Raw genomic sequence first — 16281 nt, 5'->3', positions numbered from 1 at the left:
CCATAGGACTGGAAAAGGTCAGTTTTCATTCCAGTCCCAAAGAAAGACAATGCCAAAGAATGCTCAAACTACCTCACAATTACACTCATCTCACACGCTAGTAAAGTAATGCTCAAAATTCTCCAAGCCAGGCTTCAGCAATACATGAATCGTGAACTTCCTGATGTTCAAGCTGGTTTTAGAAAAGGCAGAGAAACTAGAGATCAAATTGCCAACATCCGCTGGATCATCAATAAAGCAAGAGAGTTCCAGAGAAATATCTATTTCTGCTTTATTGACTATGCCAAATCCTTTGACTGTGTGGATCACAATAAACTGTGGAAAATTCTGAAAGAGATAGGAATGCCAGACCACCTGACCTGCCTCTTGAGAAACCTATATGCAGGTCAGGAAGCAACAGCTAGAACTGGACATGGAACAACAGACTGGTTCCAAATAGGAAAAGGAGTATGTCAAGGCTGTATATTGTCACCTTGCATATTTAACTTACATGCAGAGTACATCATGAGAAACTCTGGGCTGGAAGAAACACAAGCTGGCATCAAGATTGCCAGGAGAAATATCAATAACCTCAGATATGCAGATGACACCACTGTTATGGCAGAAAGTGAAGAGGAACTAAAAAGCCTCTTGATGAAAGTGAAAGTGGAGAGTGAAAAAGTTGGCTTAAAGCTCAACATTCAGAAAACTACGATCATTGCATGTGGTCCCATCACTTCATGGGAAATAGATGGGGAAACAGTGGAAACAGTGTCAGATTTTATTTTGGGGGGCTCCAAAATCACTGCATATGGTGATTGCAGCCCGGAAATTAAAAGATGCTTACTCCTTGGAAGAAAAGTTTTGACCAACCTAGATAGCATATTGAAAAGCAGAGACATTACTTTGCCAACAAAAGTCCATCTAGTCAAGGCTATGGTTTTTCCTGTGGTCATGTATGGATGTGAGAGTTGGACTCTAAAGAAAGCTGAGTGCTGAAGAATTGATGCTTTTGAACTGTGGTGTTGGAGAAGACTCTTGAGAGTCCTTTGGACTGCAAGGAGATCCAACCAGTCCATTCTGAAGGAGATCAGCCCTGGGATTTCTTTGGAAGGAATGATGCTGAAGCTGAAACTCCAGTACTTTGGCCACCTCATGCAAATAGTTGACTCATTGGAAAAGTCTCTGATGCTGTGAGGGATTGGGGGCAGGAGGAGAAGGGACGACAGAGGATAAGATGGTGGGATGGCATCACCGACTCGATGGACATGAGTCTGGGTGAACTCTGGGAGTTGGTGATGGACAGGGAGGCCTGGTGTGCTGTGATTCATGAGGTCTCACACAACTGAGTAACTGAACTGAACTGAGCAATAAGAAAAGGTCTCTGCAATGAAAAGAAACAATAGTCACATGTTGTAAATAAACAACTGAGATGCCAGTAAGTGCAGTAAAGAAACACAGAAAGAAGAAATGTAATACTCAAGAGAAGAACATGTCCTTAACTATGTTTCCACAAAATTTTAAAAAACAAGCAATTGTTTTAGGTTTGTTTTTCTCATCACTGTGCTAGGCATTCTAGAAGGTATGGGGACAGAATCTCTATTTTAACTAGCTTATTTATAGAGATAAAATTACTGGTATTAATTGTATGTGAGTGATTAGGTTACAGTTGTCACCTAAACTTATACCTACAGCAATTTGAAACAGTGTTGCATAGGCTACTGTTACACGTTTTGCTTCATGCATCAGCGATTGTTTTCACTGCATACCATTTGGAGTATGTGTGTGTGCCATTTGGAGACACACTTTCTATTAGAACATTAGATGAAATCTCTAAATTCTTACTGAAATTCATAGAAATGATAACCTAATAACATATTAGGAATTATATTTCCGGATACTCCCTAGGGTTGGGGCCAAATGTGTAATCAAGGATTCACAATACATTAAAACTCCTTAGTGTGAAATATACAAATAGATATGGATATACAGGGGGCTTCCCAGGTGGCGCTAGTGGTAAGGACCGCTTGCCAACACAAGAGACACAAAAGACACTGGTTGGATCCCTGGAAGGGGAAATGGCAATCCACTCCAGCATTCTTGCCTGGAAAATTCCATGGGTCGAGGGGGCTGGTGAGCACAAACAAAAATGAAAAAATGTCAAATATACAAAAAACTTCTCCATCTCTCTTTTCTCTCTTTCTTCAAATATAAATGCTTCATTCTCATATGCCAACTCTGGAAACTGCATAAATAAGTTTTCCTTACAGAGATAACCCAAATAAAAGCTATAGAGTTATTATAAAAATCAATTATATATGTGTTTGAATCACTGCAGTTTGTGGTGGATTATCTCTCAGAGCAGTCCCCATTTGATCTCTACACATGGCTGAGCTGAGGTCCTCACTCCAAGATTTCTGTTTAAATCCTACTGAGCATTCATGTAATGCTTCATTCCTCTGTATTCTTAAGGCATGAGTGTATGCTAAAGCAAAGCAACAACTTATAATGCAAATGATTTCTATTAACAAACTGCAAGGATGTTTAAACAATCAGATGAATAATGAAGAAATATAATGATTTCATAACAATGTGTTAAACTAATAGCTTTAGTTTTAAATACTCAAAGGATAAACTATTGAAAAAAGAAAAACAAAACTGTCATAAATGAATGGCCTTTAGTTTTGCTGAATGCAGGTATTTATTTATATCTCTCTGGTTTCTAGCCTCCCTCATTTCCCTCACTTACCCATTCCTAAAAGGGGTCAATAGATCAAGTATACGGCTTAACTTTACCTCCAGTTCTTATGATTAACCCTAGTTTGAGCCCAAAGTGAAGTAAGAATGCCTAGCACTACATTTGGTAGCCCATTGTTGGTTTTATTCATCCAACAACCATAAATTGGGACAACAAAAATAACTGAAAAATGATCCCTGCACTTGAGGAATTCACTCTCTAGAAGAAGGACGAGCAGTAATGATGCATAATTACAATTCAGTGTGACGCATGTTGTAAAAGCTGTTCGTACAAGGCTTTGGTTGAGAAAGGGCTGTTGTTGAGAAAGAGTTAAGGACTCATCCTGCTCATGACACAGAAACTGATGAGGATTCACTGTATGATTTTAAGAACTCTCCAGCAGAAGAAAAAAATTCTGGTTGAGGAATCTTGTGCAAAATGCACAGGAAAAGAAGAATACAATAACCACATTTGTTTTAGTAGGATGAAACTAGAGAGGTAGTTTGGAAGACAAAATATAACCAGATTAAAGGCTGAGACACAGATAAAAAAATATTTCAGAAGCAAAGGCAAAGAATGTTGATCAATAGAATTTAGTCAACGGTTTGGAGATGAAGGAAGAAGGTGATCTGTGGTGAAACTTGTTTATGAGGCAGAAAAAAGAAGTACTTGAATTGAATGTCAGGAATATGAAACAAGTAGAGGTCAGATTGATTTGAGGGTGTTAAAATTTTAGCCTAGATGGATTATAATGTTTTTATTGCTGAGAGAGAATATAGGAAAATAAGCATGATTTATAGAGAGGAATTTAATTTTGAATATGCTAGGATAAGGTGCTTCCAAATATAGAGACTAAGAGGTAAAGATATTTCATAAGAAGCTAGAAATACAAGTTGTAAGAGAGATGAGGGCTGAAGATAGAGTGCTGAGAGTCATTAGTGTAATCACTCACATCCAAACGTCAGACTCCATTGTTTACAAGCATAAAATAACTTTTTTTTTCCATCACTGTCTCTTAAAACAATTATAGGAAGCTATTTCCCCACTCACTGGATGATATTTTCAACAGATCCCTCTCTGCAACAGCTTTTGATAATAAAGAAGCACTTCATTTTTTTTTTTTTCCCCCAAAATATACTCAGTGCGAGCTCAGTTGTGTCCAACTCTTTGGGTCCCCCATGGACTGTAGACCACCAGGCTCCTCTGTCTATGGAATTTTTCAGACAAGAACACTGGAGTGGGTTGCCATTTCCTCTTCCAGGGGATCTTCCTGACCCAGGGATCAAATTGAACCCATACCTCCTTAATCTCCTGCGTTGGCAGGCAGATTATTTACCACTGTACTGCCTGGGATGCCCTTCACTCAGTCCACCACATACCAATGATTAGTCTAAATAATTCTCAAATTTCAGCTTTTGCTTATCCTCAGAGTCCCTCCTCTTACCTGGTTGGGATGGACTTCTTAAATTTACTCATTTTGCACTTCCCTTCTTCCTTCCTTCCCTCATCCAGGACTTGAGGGACAGAAGAGACCACACATCTTACTTGATGATAGTGACATGTCATCTGTGCTTTCAGGATTTGGATCATATTCCAAGATGAGTCCCATGCACTTCCATGGATTCCTTGAAGACTATCCTCCCAAGAGCATATGACTATAGCTTCCTTGACTTAGGTGATGCTCTCTTCCCACTGGCTACTTACTACACCCTCCTCAGATTCTACAGATGTATACCTCTAGTCATTGATTCTAAGGGCTTTCCCAGTGAGCTTGCCTTGCTTTCTGGATCTTGGGAAATACACAGCTATTTCTTAACATCTGAGAAATCACATCTGATTTCCATTGCAGCCACCTCTTTACGCTATGATATTGGTGGCCAGTTCCAATCTTTAAATACCTTAGTCATTCTACATACACTTGTGTTCCTGCAAACTTTAGGAGACCAGTTTTAAGCACTGGATGCTTGCAGTAAGGGGAAAGCTGACCCTTCCCCTCTACCATCAAGTAGAGTAAATTGAATAGCAATCTAATGAATGCTCACTTCAGATAAACTATTTTCTCTCATTCTTCAACCTCAACATTTCATATCCTCCAGGAAGTTGATACAGTAACAATTTTTAATCAAATGTTTACCACAAAATTGCCCCTTTTAAATAGGCAGTATAGAACTTCATTTCAGAACATGATGTATTTGACAACTATTGGCTAGCTTTTGTCCTTTTCAGGTCTTAAATAAAATGCTGTTTCTCCATAAGATAAAAACAAATAAAATTGCCCATTGAGATTCTACACGGATAGAAAAGAACTACCAAAATCCTAGGGAGAATCTTAAAAATTTAGGAAATGGGCCGATGAAGAAATTGAGAATAAAAAGGTAATGAGAATTAAAAGGAGGGAGAAAAATGTGCTCGGAGAGCTGTTGATTTAAATAAGGTGGGCTTATTCTATAATGGGCTTCACTGGTGGGCCAGATGGTAAAGGTCTGCCTGCAATGAGGGAAACCTGGATTCCATCCCTGGGTCAGGAAGATGCCCTGGAGAAGGAAATGGCAACCCACTCCAGTACTCTTGCCTGGAGAATTCCATAGATGGAGGAGCCTGGTAGGCTATAGTCCATGGGGTTGCAAAGAGTTAGACAGGACTGAGTGATTTCATTTTTTTTTTGCATTCTATAATGACTTATGCTTCAAGGTGAACACTGAAATGATCTATTGGATATCAGAATTTTCAAAGTGTTGGTGATCTTGGTGAGTACAAAGTAGAGTCAAAGTTAATATTTCAATGAATTAAGATGTGTGGAGAGGAGAGGAAGAAGAGAGATGCTGGTAATTCAAGAAGGGATCATGGCTGAATACAAAGTATCATTCAGATGTTTGATTTGGCATGAGGAAGTATAGAGTACGCTTGATAGTTATGTCACCTCTGCACAGCCAGACCAATTATATTTCTTTCTGATTCCAGAGAGGAGTTTATACCTAGTACTTCAGATCACGTATCTATGCTTGATCCATGATTCCTTCTCTAAGTTTTCATTCCATTAACGTTTTTTCTTCATATCTGAGACCATGGACATGTCTGAAGTGAACATGAGAGTGAAGGGAATCATGGTCCAGAGGAAGCTTATTCCTGGCTTGACTGTCTAAGTATCATCTGACCCATTGTTATGCTCGCTATTACAGGCGTGCTAAGTCACTTCAGTTGTGTCCGACTCTTTGTGACCCTAATGGGCTGTGGACTATCAGACTCCTCTTTCCATGTAATTCTCCAGGAAAAAATACTGGAGTGTGTCTCCATACCCTCCTTCAAGGGATCTTCCAGACCCATGGATCAAACCCGGGTCGCTTACATCTCCTGCATTGGTAGGTGGATTCATTACCACTTAGCAACACCTGGAAAACCCTCACTATTCCCTGCCACCTGTTAAAACACTCTCCTACTTTATCATGGGACTCCACCTATGCAGCCAGTATTTCCCTGGATAATTCTACACAGGGTCATATATTTTGACATTGGGCCAGGCCTAAAGACAATGGGCCATGCCACACTTAACAGATGTTCCCACAATACATCAAAATGAATATTGAAGACTATATATCTGTTACCCTTTAGGAGCTGACAGAAAATATCTCTGGTTTCCATATTTTTAGTTGCTAATGTTCTAGGGAGTTGGGAAAAATATTATTCCATTATAAAATTCTCACTTAACCAAGCCCAAATAAGGATATTATCTAATTGAAGTAAATTCTGTTATACTTTTCAAACCTTTGGGTAAAATCAAAACATTTGTTATGGCACCCCACTCCAGTACTCTTGCCTGGAAAATCCCATGGGCAGAGGAGCCTGGTGGGCTGCCGTCCATAGGGTCTCAAGAGTCAGACACGACTGAGCGACTTCACTTTCACTTTTTACTTTCACGCATTGGAGAAGGAAATGGCAACCCACTCCAGTATTCTTGCCTGGAGAATCCCAGGGATGGGGGAGCCTGGTGGGCTGCTGTCTATGGGGTCGCACAGAGTCGGACATGACTGAAGTGACTTAGCAGCATAGAACAAGAGGGAAAAGACACAAATAATAGTTCAGCACCACTACATTGTGCCTTCATTAGCTGTTTTTAAAAAGCTAATTGGTAAGAAAATAGATCTCTGGACGGAGTGAAGTAAAGCTTTTTTTCTCCTTTGGCAAATATTAAAGGAAAGGAAATGGAAATATTAAAGGAAACAGAATTGTTTCCTGTGTTGTTTACTAAATAGCAGGCACTTAATGAAATTCAGCATCTTTTATAATTATGTTATCCAAGAGTCCTGAGTAGGGTTTTATTCCTTGTAGATGTTTTGAACTTTAACTTCCCTAGCCACATGCCATATTAAAAAAAAAAAAAATTCATATTAATTATAGACATACTTAGAAGGAATGGTGGACTATGAAATATTCTGAGGTTTGGATTTCTAAATATTTTTCATATACTGCTGTTTCCTTTTTTTTTTAATCTTCACACACACCAATATCTTAGATAAATGGTTTATCTTCCAATGCATACTTTGAAACATATAGACTCCTCTATATGTGTATTGTATCAGTTCAGTTCAGTTCAGTCACTCAGTCGTGTCCAAATCTTTGTGACCCCATGAATCACAGCACGCCAGGCCTCCCTGTCTACCACCATCTCCTAGAGTTCACTCAAACTCACTTCCAACGAGTTGATGATGCCATCTAGCCATCTCATCCTCTGTCGTCCCTTTTTACTCCTGCCTCCAATCCCTCCCAGCATCAGAGTCTTTTTCAATGAGTCACCTCTTCACATGAGGTGGCCAAAGTACTGGAGTTTCAGCTTTAGCATCATTCCCTCCAAAGAACACCCAGGGCTGATCTCCTTTAGAATGGACTGGTTGGATCTCCTTGCAGTCCAAGGGACTCTCAAGAGTCTTCTCAACACCACAGTTCAAAAGCATCAATTCTTCAGTGCTCAGCTTTCTTCACAGTCCAACTCTCACATCCATACATGGCCACTGGAAAAACCATAGCCTTGACTAGACGGACCTCTGTTGGCAAAGTAATGTCTCTGCTTTTCAATATACTATCTAGGTTGGTCATAACTTTTCTTCCGAGGAGTAAGCGTCTTTTAATTTCATGGCTGCAGTCACCATCTGCAGTGATTTTGGAGCCCCCCAAAAGATAAAGTCTGACACTGTTTCCACTGTTTCCCCATCTATTTGCCATGAAGTGATGGGACCAGATGCCACTATCTTCATTTTCTGAATGTTGAGCTTTAAGCCAACTTTTTCACTCTCCTCTTTCACTTTTATCAAGAGGCTCTTTAGTTCCTCTTCACTTTCTGCCATAAGGGTGGTGTCATCTGCATATCTGAAGTTATTGATATTTCTCCCAGCAATCTTGATTCCAGCTTGTGCTTCTTCCAGCCCAGTGTTTCTCATGATATACTCTGCATATAAGTTAAATTAGCAGGGTGGCAATATACAGCCTTGACATACTCCTTTCCCCATTTGGAACCAGTCTGTTGTTCCATGTCCAGTTCTAACTGGACTTGCTTCCTGACCTGCATATAAGTTTCTCAAGAAAAATTATTCTTGAGAAATTTTTGAGAAAATTTTGAGAAATTTTGAGAAAAATTATTCTCAAGCACCAGGTCAGGTGCTCTGGTATTCCCATATCTTTCAGAATTTTCCATGGTTTATTGTGATCCACATACTCAAAGGCTTTGGCATAGTCAAGAAAGCAGAAATAGATACTTTTCTGGAACTGTCTTGTTTTTTCCATGATCCAGCAGATGTTGGCAATTTGATCCTGGTTCCTCTGCCTTTTCTAAAACCAGCTTGAACATCAGGAAGTTCACAGTTCACATATTGCTGAAGCCTGGCTTGGAGAATTTTGAGCATTTCCTTACTAGCGTGTGAGATGAGTGCAATTGTGGGGTAGTTTGAGCATTCTTTGGCATTGCCTTTCTTTGGGATTGGAATGAAAACTGACCTTTTCCAGTCCTGTGGCCACTGCTGAGTTTTCCAAATTTGTAGGCATATGAATGTAGCACTTTCACAGCATCATCTTTCAGGATTTGAAATAGCTCAACTGGAATTCCATCACCTCCACTAGCTTTGTTCATAGTGATGCTTTCTAAGGCCCATTTGACTTCACATTCCAGGATGTCTGGGTCTAGGTGAGTGATCACAGCATCATGATTATCTTGGTCATGAAGATCTTTTTTGTACAGTTCTTCTGTGTATTCTTGGGGATTATGTAAAAATAGTGACATAAAATTCCATTCTAACATTTGTGAATAGTTTGGCTAAATTTTATAGTAGTCTTGTGAAGCTAAGTAATAGATTTATTACTTAGACCAGAGATTTTTCCAAACAAGCACAGGGCTTTAGCTTGTTTTCTCTCAATGTTCTTTCATTGCTTGTTGTTTAACAAGTTAGCTTTATAAGTACATCAGTGGGAAAAAAAATGAAATTGTTAGAATTAAAAAAATATTCTACCAACTTTTCCTGAACACTTACTATGTTCAAAGCATTAATCTAGACACTAAGTCAGAGCTTCTGATTCAGGAGAAGGACAAGTAAAAATAACTATAGCATAGTGAATGTAGCATGTGCTACACATTAGCATTTTTTTAAGAACAATTTCAGATGGAGGAAGCATATTTTCAAGTCTTCATTGAACTTATTTTTTCAACATTGCTTCTGTCTTACATTTTGGTTTTTTTGGTCATGAGGCATGTGGGATCTTAGTTCCTCAATCAGGAATCAAAGCTGCATCCTCTGCATTGGAAGGTGAAGTCTTAACCACTGGACAGTCAGGGAAGGCCCTGCATACTTGCATTTTGCTCAACATCTATTCCTGTCTTTCTTGCCAACAGTATCCTAATTCTGTTGATTGTAGTAAATACGTATTAATACTTTTTCTTGCAATTAACTGTGGCTTTGTGACAATTATAAAGGGAGAGAGAGAAAGTATGAAGAAGGAAAAGGCAAAAGATTTGTAACTATGTGTGGTGACAGATGCTAACCAGAATTATTGTGGTGATAAGTTTGTAATAGATACAAATTTTTAAACTTTATGTTATATACCTGAAGCTAATATGATGTTATTTATCAGTAATACTTCAATTAAAATAAAGAAGAAGGAAGAGGAAGAGAAAGAATTAGAGAAGGGAGGGGAGGAGGAAGTAGAAGAAATGAGAAAGAGAATGAGAGAGAAAGTTTGCCCATCCAGGAATACTGAGAGTAATCAGACCACAATGGTTAGGGTACGTGTTTAGATTCTTACTTAGAATTTTATCATTTATGTTGGGAAATGAAAGTGATTAAAGCAATGGAAACAGCTTTATTGCATAGATTATGCTGTCTCATCAAACTTTGGAAAGTCAGAAAAATTAGAATAAAATATCTCTGTCCCAAAAGAGCAGGTGACAGCTCTATTATTGGTCAGAAATTATGCCATCCTACTCGAAATTATTTGACCCACGTATGAAACCTTGACAGAGCTATAGCCAAATCCAGGTGGAAGGTGGGTGCCAAGAGAATGGAAGAACACCGTTATCACATATCATACTATGTCTTACTCTAATTTTAATTTACCAGGCTCTTTTACTTTAAAATGTTTGGTTCAAACAACAGCAGAAATAACAGCAACAAGAGAAGCTCATAAAGCTATGGGTGACCTGAGAAGTCAGAGTGAATAGGCCTGTGGGAAAATTATTGCCAACTCAATGTGGACTGTGAGTATAAAAGACAGTGAGATTTTAAACAAACATTAGGATTTCTTTAACAAAATGAACATCATCTCCTTCAAAGCTGACATTTTTAGAGGATTCATTCTAACAGCATTTCATTGTTCATAATATTTTAAAATTCATCTTCAGTATTTTCCAGAACATATCTTGCATTTTTTTGGTAACATCTCATTATTTTATTTTATTTTATTTAAATTTATTTATTTTAATTGGAGGCTAATTACTTTACAATATTATATTGGTTTTGCCACACATCATGAATCTGTTCCCCATCCTGAGGCCTCCTCCTACCTCCCTCCCATCATGCACTTTTCAATAGCTTCAGGATTGATCCTTACTTTTCTTTTGAAGTTGATTTGATACATCAGATTAGATCAGATCAGATCAATCACTCAGTCGTGTCCGACTCTTTGTGACCCCATGAATAGCAGCATGCCAGGCCTCCCTGTCCATCACCAACTCCCAGAGTTCACCCAGATTCATGTCCATCTAGTCAGTGATGCCGTCCAGCCATCTCATCCTCTGTTGTCCCCTTCTCCTCCTGCCCACAATCCCTCCCAGCATCAGAGTCTTTTCCAATGAGTCAACTCTTCGCATGAGGTGGCCAAAGTACTGGAGTTTCAGCTTTAGCATCATTCCTTCCAAAGAACACCCAGGGCTGATCTCCTTCAGAATGGACTGGTTGGATCTCCTTGCAGTCCAAGGGACTTTCAAGAGTCTTCTCCAACACCACAGTTTAAAAGCATCAATTCTTCGGCGCTCAGCCTTCTTCATAGTCCAACTCTCACATCCATGCATGACCACAGGAAAAACCATAGCCTTGACTAGACGAACCTCTGTTGGCAAAGTAATGTCTCTGCTTTTGAATATGCTATCTAGGTTGGTCATAAGATGGCCAAATATGTGGCCAAGTCTTGTGACTTAGGTTTGGTGATCAAGCTTATGGAATATGTTTGTTGATTGTTCAAAATAAGATATGAGTAAGAAAAACACCTGAAAATTTTGAGAATTTTGGTTCTGAAGGAAAATCTCATATACGAAGTGTCAAATTATTCATAGACAGCAGAGCATGCTTGTCAGTAAACCTCAGAAGTACAATATTTTCAGTAAGTCAATTCCTTCCTGAATAATTAATATACTGTAATACATGAAAAAGATAAGCTCTTCCATAAAGGTTGCCTATCTTTCTTCTACTACATATTTAAAATTTTATGGCTAAAAATACTGTATATTTTTCAGTTAATTACTTCGAAGCTCTTCAAGAGGAAACCAATTACTTAAGAGCAGAGTAAATTGATTTTGGCCTATGCAAAAATTATCTGTGATATTCAGTTAATGCTAAAAGTTAATTTTATTTCCTTGGTAAATTTTAAAAGACTTCAACTCTTGAGCAAACAAAGTGTCAAGAAAAATCTGTTTGAACTATCTAGAGTCTGAAAGACAGGCGGTTCTATTGTACACTTAAACACAGTAAATGCTTCATTCTTAATATATTAAGAATTCCTTTCTGAGGACTATTTTTCAGAGAGAGGATTTTTTGTGGTGAGGAAAATTTCCCTCCACAACAGTAACTTCAGTTGATTCCCTGACAGAATGAGAATCTCACTCATCAACCCCACACCTGTCCTTCTCCCAAGCCTTGGAGACGTGAAAGGAAGTGAAAGCTTTCCAGTTGTTAATCCAAATGGCTCCAATGAGTCAAATACCTACAAAGTGCCATGTCACAGCTATTAACCTTCAAAACCAAACTGAAAGATAACAGACTTTTTTTTTTTTTTTTAAATGGAGAGATAATCATAAATCAAAGAGCTACGAGACAGAGCTCAAACTGGAATTCAGATCCTCTTGAGTCTGAAGTTAGGAGAAAGAAAAGGGGATCTAAAGTTATACCATGGCAGTGATCATGGGAAGAACCTGGCTTTGATCCCATGTCAAAATAGTGATTAGATGGCCTTCTTCTAAGTCTTCAGTGAACTTTCCAATAAAAATGTAAATAAGGTGAGGATACAAAGCTGGCAGGATGGAGGAGAAAAACAATGACTAAGAAGCATCTCACCACCGCTGCGTTTGTCTACTGATCCCACAGTCCATGGAAGATTTTTTCACCACTCCTATTCTTACCCTTCTGTTCTGAAAGGCCCCTAACAATATATTATATCGGCACTTAGAGCACACAGAGGGCATGGAAACAGCTCTCAGGATTCACAAAACAGAAAACGCCCTTCAGCCAAGCCTCACAACAGGGACTAGGTACATAGGGCCCCGTGATCTTCACTTTGACTGCTATTAGCCCTATTCAGCTATTTTCAGCCTTTACACAAATTCCCTCCTTAACTATTTGAAAGTCTTTTTCTCTTTTACATTATATATCTTGTGTTTAACTCAAAGCTCAGTTTAAAAGGAGCTTCTCCGTCTGAATAATAGTTATCTCTTATCCATCCTGCTTCTGGATTTTCTTCCTACTTCTTGACTTCAGTACTTTCTAATTTCTCTGTTCTTTTCATATTGTAAAGCCAAATTTTCTAGTTCAATCATTTGACCAGTATTATTTCTGTCATGCTGCATTGTAAGTGCTGTCTGTCCTGTGTAATTAACATTTTGGGGGGCTGAGATGTGCATGCCTGCTCCAGACAGTGGTGCCAAGGTGGGTATAGGGTGGCTTTGGGTCACATATGGCCCCCGTGGGCTGCCTCAGACAGCTTGTTAGGAGATGCTGCCCCAGGGAACACCTTGATTGTCATGTCTAGTATATTCGTATCTTGTCTCCTCTCCCTTGTATGCCCATCTTTATCATCACTCTCCAGACTCCCTCAAGTCTCTCCCTTGAGCTCTGCACTGACCGTCTCTCCTTTGTTTCATGTATTCTAGTCAAGCCCCTGGAGTAAATCTCACAAGACTATAGGGGCCTTCCTATGACTGGATCCCTCGGGAGATTTTAACTCGCAGACTTCTCCACATTCAGCCTTTCACAATTTGTCCATTATGGTTCAGCTTCTCCTACCCAGCACTGATTCCCACAGTGGTTTCCATTCTGTGTGTCTGCTCTGGTTAGCTGTGACTCCTGGAATTTGCCTGTTTCTTCAGTCTTGGAGGCAGTAGTTTGTCCTGAGTCTCCCTCTCTCTTACACATCCTAGAGGAGTTGTTGATGTTTCCATCTGTTCAACTTTTTACATGTGTTAGGATGGTGACTTTGAAGTTCCTCACATGAGGAAGCCAGAAACTGCAAGTCTGCTTCACATATTCTTACAAGAAATGTTGTTTCATAGATGCGAAGTATGATAAAATAGTTTCTGTTCTTATTCTTTAAATATTTTTTCTACCTTACTTCTTACTTTCCTCCTACATATTTAGCCATTTCTATTCAATATCCTTTGCCAGATCATCTTCTTTTATCTACTTCAAAACTTTGAAGTGCCTCTGTGCATAAATATTTTAACTTACTTTTCTTCAGGATAGATGGTAAGATTTCACTTCCCAGCCACTTGTAATTAGATACAGGTAGGTGATTTGCTTTGGGCCATTGTAACCTAAGTGCAGACAACATGTGTTACTTGTAACCAGAAGCTTTAAGGGTCTGTACATGCTTTATCACATTCTCTTTCTTTCTGCCATGGTAACCATCAAAACTTCACATTAGTGGCATCTCTTTTATCAGGATCCTAGAGTAAAAACAAGGTAGAAATAAACCCCGGCTAGCCACTCTAAATATGTAAAGAGTGAGAAATAAAGGAGTTGTTTGTTTTTGCACTATAGCCAAGGCTATCTTGACATAGAGCCATGGGGTTAGTCATCATGTTCTTATTTTTATTATTAACATTTACTGTTTTGGTGCTGTGATTTTGCCTTGTTCCATGTCTTTAAATACTGTTTATATATTTAGCTGTGACTTCTCTGTGAAATCTCATCTGAATGTTCACTAGCTGTCTCAATATCTCCACTCAAATCTGCCAAGCCTAACAGCTTTAATTTCTAATTGTCACCTAAAAGTGCTCATCATATGTGTTCTCCACCTGCAAATGGGGTACTTCCTTTTCACCTAGGGTTGCTGGCCATAAAACTAGGGGTCATCATTGATGACTCTCTCATATACAAACTTCCACATTCACTTTATCATCAGATTCTGTTGGCTTGAACTACAAAAGATAACTGAATTTTACCAGTTCTCACCACCTCAACAGCTACCACCCTAGTCGAAGCCTTCAGTATCTCTTGCTGGGTTATGGTAATAGTTTACAACCCTATCTCCCTGCTTCCTCTCTGATTCTATTCTCTACACAGAGATATTTAAAATGTGAGGTCATTCCCTTTGTGAAAACCCTCCAATCATAATTAATATAAGTAATCCTTGACCCTGCCCACATCTTCAATTCAATTTCCTACATTATTTGCCTGTCTTTATTCAGGCCACACTGGCTATGCCTCTTCTTGTTCTCCAAACATCAAATATGCTCTAATCTCAGGGTCTTTGCAGTGGCTATCTCCCAGAGCTACAAAGCATGTTTTTATACTTTGTTGTTGTTATTTAGCTGATAAATTGTGTCCAACTCTGCAACTCCACAGACTGTAGCCCACCAGGCTCCTCTGTCCTTAGGATCTCCTAGGCAAGAACACTGAAATGGAATTGCCGTTTTCTTCTCTAGGGGATCTTTCTGACCTAGGGATTGAACCCATGTCTCCTGCATTGCAGGTGAATTCTTTACTGCTGAGCCACTGGGGGAAACCCTTTTCTACTTAAAGTTCAATTTTTTATTCTTTAAGATTTCCATTAAAAAAAAAATATTCCCTGCTTCTCCTATTGTAAATATGAAGATGCACCACCAAATCCCATTTCAAAGAAGAACATGCTGCTCAGCTGTGGGGAGTATAGTCAGTAGACCCCCAGCTTCTAGCCTTCAGTTCCTCCAAGGCCTGCCTCCTTTACAGGTCTGCCTCCAACTGAAGCTCATTCCTTTCCTGTGGCAGTCCACATTCATTGACGGAGTAAGGCAGGAATAAAAAGGCCCTGCAATTTTCAGTCTGTGAGGATCTTCTACTGGGCAATGTTCACTCAAGAGTTTCACAAACAGGTTAGCTGAAGCTTTGTCTGCCCTATGTCACAATTGGATTCCTTTCTCTGCCCATTTCTACTGCTATCTCCTTTATTTCATGAGTGTTAATAAATAATAAGCATCTTGAGTCCCAAACTCTCTCAGTATCTGCTTAGTATCTCACAGAACCTGTCTTAAATCTATCCAACTTGCATTTCCTTTGATTTTGAATACTCTTTGTCTGATATTTCTTTTTTCGTAGCACTTAAGGCCATGTTATGCATTTATTTGTTTGTTTGTTTATTGTTCTCTGTGGTCAAGGACTCATCCTTGTTGATCACTGCAGCATTCTAAGCACACAGAATATTGCCTGGTACATAAAGGGTGCCCATAATATGGGAGGACTGAAAGAATTAAGGCAGGCTGGCCCTAGGCACTTGATCTCCAGTTTTAACTTTCTCTTGTAGGAAAATACGTTCTGAATTAATTAATATGCGTGGCTGAAATCCAAACAATTTGAAAGCTAGAGATGTTCAGCGTATACTAATTAAAACTGAACTATTTTGAGAATTCAAAACATTTTCTTTCTTAGAGACTTACACATTGTGGGAAAAGCAAAATGTTTTTTCATTTTGTAAAGAATAAGTGCATCAGACCTTTGGCCACTGGTTCATCTTTGCATCATTAGTCATGATGGATAGTCTACTTACAAAGGCAATTATATTATGTGTGATTTGGATCTCGATGGCAAAAGATAAATTAACTGTAGGTTTATGCAACAGAACAA

The 16281-nt window shown here is 38.9% G+C and overlaps 1 long non-coding RNA gene across 3 annotated transcripts in view; it reads left to right on the top strand.

The window, feature by feature from the left end:
• Positions 1–5226: 5226 nt before the first annotated feature.
• Positions 5227–16281, top strand: part of LOC147370017 (uncharacterized) — a 56888-nt gene continuing 45833 nt past the window's right edge. For all 3 annotated transcript variants that reach the window (XR_015168632.1, XR_015168631.1, XR_015168633.1), the window contains exon 1: positions 5227–5463. This is a non-coding gene — a long non-coding RNA (uncharacterized LOC147370017). The remainder of the gene's footprint in view (positions 5464–16281) is intronic.

The sequence above is a fragment of the Bos grunniens genome, chromosome 7 (genome assembly GCF_055505025.1).
Source record: "Bos grunniens cultivar Pamir isolate PY7600 chromosome 7, Bosgru_T2T1.0, whole genome shotgun sequence".
NCBI lineage: Eukaryota > Metazoa > Chordata > Mammalia > Artiodactyla > Bovidae > Bos > Bos grunniens.
This window is presented reverse-complemented; position numbering and strand designations above follow the sequence as displayed.